The following is a 4,552-nucleotide window of genomic DNA, read 5'->3' on the forward strand; positions in this document are numbered from 1 at the left end:
ATTAACCTTTGAACTTTTCTGTGTTTAAAATGTTATAAATGAAAGTTATTTCATAAAAGAACAAAGTTTTAGGAATGGAATAATTACGTCTACATTATAAAACTCTTAGAGTGACATGATAATTACATGTTTAAAATGATCTACTATAGCTTTCTTCTTAAATAGTCAATGTATTATCCCTGGGTTTAGTCTAAATTATTTAGGAAGACAGGATTTATGTTTCAGGCTTTCTTACACTTGTATATTTTATAAATTCCCTTCCATATCTTTATAAATAGTTTCTAGGTACAACCGACAAATTCACTTAATTCAGGCACCAATTTTCCCCTCATGGTCCTGTTCTATTTGCCCTCGACACAGAAGCAATGTATAGACTCATCCAAGAGTAACAGCTCAATTATGCAATCAGTGCTTTCCAACATGTAAATAAGTCCTGTCTAGGAATCCAGGAAAAATAACCAGCCTTGGGTCTCGTCTCACTTACTCAAATCACATGGACAATTTACGTCCATGAATTGGAATTTCAATTTGATCTCAGAGTTTACACACAGGGGCCAAGACACATTATAAGGGGGAAGGGTGGCTGCCGACTGAGAATTGGAATTAGGGTAATGCAAAACAGACACCAGGACGGAGGGATGCCAAGGAGAGGCAGGTGCGGGGTTTGGCCAGGTGACTTGGGAAGAGCAGTTCTGCTCATGGGGCCAGCCTGGGGGACAACGGCCGGGCAGCAGGATTTGGGGTCTGCCGTTGCTCCGTCTCCACCTCTTTCACCCAAGCAGTTGAGTGTGAAGTCTGGAAACTTCAGCAGAATATATCCTCTTCCATACCTGAATGAGGGATTATTCACAGAATGCTGAGCAGCCAAGTGGGCGTCTTTTGAAAACAGACTTCTGGAATTTCCCAGATTTCTTGCAAATAATCCACAGTACTTTGTCGGGGTGGAAAAACCTGAATGTCTTCCTACTCTGTCTGGAATATATACAGTAAAGCCTTTGTGACTTGGCGGGGCGTGCCTGGCTGGGGAGACCTCTGCTCTTGACCCGGCTATGCAGCAGTGAACTCGGTGACCTCGAGAGAGCAGGCGCCTCCAGGGGTCTCTGCCTGCTGGTCTGCTGGGTGGGGATGAGGGGAGGGCTGGGGGCCCAGACTTTGTCCTTAGATTTCCCGCAAGTCAGATGATCCTGGACGTGGTTTGTGATCACTGCAGATGTGGCCAGGTTGGCTGCCAGCTGCTACAGGCCCGGCTAGAGAGTAGAGCAGGAGACCCGGAGAACGAGCCGCTCAGAGGCTGAGACGGGGCAGGAAGGGCCCCTTTCCCCTTGGGGTGTGGCCTAAATCAGGGGGCCCAGGCCTCTCCCAAGACTCTCTGCAGCCGTGTAGTTCCACGATCTTACGGTCATCTGGCCTGGCTGAAAAGGGGCCGTTGTGCTCCGAGGGAGCTGTTCTTCTCACTGCCGGAAGCATCCACCCCCGGTTCTGACCTGTCCGCAAGCTCCTCAGACCCCAGCTTTCGATGCTGCCTCCCAGAACCATCCTGACCACTTGCCCAGTCCCCAGAAGTCTTTAGGAGAATGGGCTCAGGTCCATCTGCCACTTGCTAGCCCGGTGACCTCAACAGGTACTCAACTTATCCAAGGTACAGGCTTGTCACCCAGGAAACAGGGGTGGTCGTGGTGTCCACCTGGCAGGGATGTGACAAAGATCTGGGACATCAGGGCCAGAGTTCTGGGCCCATGGCCAGCCTGTAGTGAACACTCAACCCAGGACGCTTGCTGGGACCAGCCAAGGTTCCGTCCTTCCTGCCGGGTGCAAGGCGCTCAGTGCAGCGTTCTCGTTTGCTGTGCAGACCTGAAGCCCACCCTCTGGCCCCACCTGCAGCTCGGGAGACTGGCCACTGTGGATTTGGCTGACGGAGGCATCCAAGGATGGGACAGGCAGAAGGCAATGTCGGGGTGCTCCCCAGCACCCCCAATTGCAGCACAGTCTTCACCCAGGGCCCAGGGGCGGGAAGGGCTCCCTCGGGGCATGCAGCCCCCTTTCGCCCAGTGGGTCCTCTCTGGCGTGCCCTGCAGGACTCTGCTCACTTGTACACGGAGCTCCCCAACCCCCCACACCAGCACCTTCCTAGCACTGGGAAACAGCACTGACCGCGGCAGCAGGGGCACTCAGGAGGAGGCCCGTCAGTGGGGAAGACCACAGGAGAGATGAAAGGCCACGGACGGCATGGCAGTGACTGGCCGGTGCTCAGGCAGGTGGGCCGGGAAGGCGGCCAGTGGGCGAGGAGGAGCAGGGGGCCAGGGGCTGAGACCTGGCTGACCAGGGGAGGCCAGGAGAGGAGGAAATGGGTTTTGCTCAGGGACCAGCTGGTGCAGAGGCGCAGAGCAGGCAGGTCTGGAGGGAGGGGTCGTGCCGGGGCAGGCCGGGGTCAGGGGTCCGCTGAGCGCTGAGCTGCTCGGGGTCGTAGGAGAGTCCGATTTCCATTTGAGAAAGACCACCACCCCACCCCTACCGCCCCCTTATGGAGAATGAACTGTAGTGTCAGACTGAGTGGGGAGAGATGGTGGCCTGGTCTGGGGTTGGAACCCTGGAAAGAAGGGGACAGATTATGTTACCCAAGTCGAGGAATGAGCTTTTGCTCGGCCCCTGCTGCCCTTTACTATCGGGCACGTTTTCTAATTTAAGCTCAAGCTAAATTAAAGTAATTTAGCTTCATGGAACCTAAGAATTAATGGACGGTCCACTGACCCCAAAGCAGTTGAAATGAAAGAATCGAAACGCCCTTCGCGCCAAGGGGAAAATGGAAAATGCTTATGGGTTCTGACCTGCTCAGTCACCACTGCGTTTTAATAAAATTAACACATTGGGGAACTCTGTTGTATTTCTCTTGTCAGAACAGAAGAAATGGAACGTACCACCCTGGTTCCTGCTGGAAGCCTCATTGGCTCCCGGATCGCTCTGAATACCTATAGCCGCATTATCAGGATTTCTCAGAAATCCCTTCTAAACGAAGCTGCCGCTCTTTAGGGAACGGCTGACCTTGATTAAATTGTTGAGAATGACTTTAGGATTCATGTTTTTCCTCATATTACTGAAAAGTAATCATTATAATAATGAAGACCTCATGTGTCCTGGATCTAATTATTAAATCATTATATTGTTTTTTAATTCCTATTAGCTGCTTTGGCGAAAGGGTCCAATGAAAAAGGAGTGTGCTTCTTTGTCGCTTTGACATCTGATTTCCACCAGTCCCCTCTGCGCCAGCCTGGGGGACGGCGGAGTGGTGGCTGCGCTGGCGTGGCCGGGGACGTGGAGGCGGCTTGGTGGTGGTGCGGCCCAGGTGGGCATCCGTAGGGTCCCTGACTGCTGTGCCCGCGTTCACGCAGGCCCCTAATGCTGGCAAGAGAGAAGCTTCTCCCTGGAACCATCGGGTCCCATAGGTACTCCTGTCAGGCCCACCTGCTCTCCCCAAAGTCCCCAAAAAGATAACAACAGCAAAAGTAGAATGAGTTCGATTATGTATCCGAAAGGTTCTATTACTCCAACTGGTAAGTCACTTCCCTCGAAATAAAGTTTCAGTCCTCAGAACAAAATGAGCAAAACAGATGTGTCTTAAAATGCAAACGAAAACATTATAAGAAAATGGTGAGGACAAGTTACTGTCATTTGTGACGTGTGTGTGTGAGTAAAATCCTGAATAATTGAAAGAGCAAGATTATCAAAATCTTCTCAAAAATCCTTGCAGCAAAAAATCTCACGTGACATGTTGTGAGCTGCGGTGGGGCTCAGAGCGGCCCAGCACCTGTCCTCGTGCACTGGGGCATATAATAGTTGCTCAGTAAGTCCTCCCTCCGTTAGCAATGGCTGGCAGAGTCCTCGTTTTTCCCTGAAGACACTGCATTGTCAGGCTCCGGACAGAGGGAACTTAATTTGATTTTGTCCCCCCGAGTCAGTGCTGATTAAGGCTGCCATAAAGCAAATTAGCTGAGTCGGGCCCATTCCTGGAGGAGCTGAGCTGCCCTGCAGCCCAGCATGGTTCCGAGGGCCCCCGGCAGCGGAGTCGGGGAAGGGAGCAGGGGAGGTGGGCGTCAGCATTAAATCCTCTGCAGGCTGGGGACAGGGGATCAGGGCCTGGAGAGATTGTCTGAGCTGCCTGGCTCGTGACTCTGCCTTGCCCTTTGCTCAGACCGATGCGCAGTCCTGCAGCGACCCTATCAAGGGAGGGTGCCTCGGCGCCTGGCAAGGGTGTGGCTCCAAGCTTGGTCCGATGTCATTTTTTAGGAATTCTTTGGGATTGAGAGGGATTGAACCATGAAGAAATGTTGAAAAACCTTAGATTTGGTTTCTGTCTCTATCCTATACCTCTCTCACGCCCTAGTTATTATTAGACACTGTAATTCTTGCATCTATAGGAGCCTTTCCCCCAGTTAGCAAATAGATATGCCTGACTAGAGAGGCTGGGCTGGGCTGACTCATTCATTCACTCACTCACTCATTCAATGATTTGCTCACCCATTCACTCATTCACTCATTTGCTAACTCATTCACTCAT

This window comes from Propithecus coquereli, unplaced genomic scaffold (assembly GCF_000956105.1).
Source record: "Propithecus coquereli isolate 6110/MARCELLA unplaced genomic scaffold, Pcoq_1.0 Scaffold503, whole genome shotgun sequence".
In the NCBI taxonomy this organism is placed as follows: domain Eukaryota; kingdom Metazoa; phylum Chordata; class Mammalia; order Primates; family Indriidae; genus Propithecus; species Propithecus coquereli.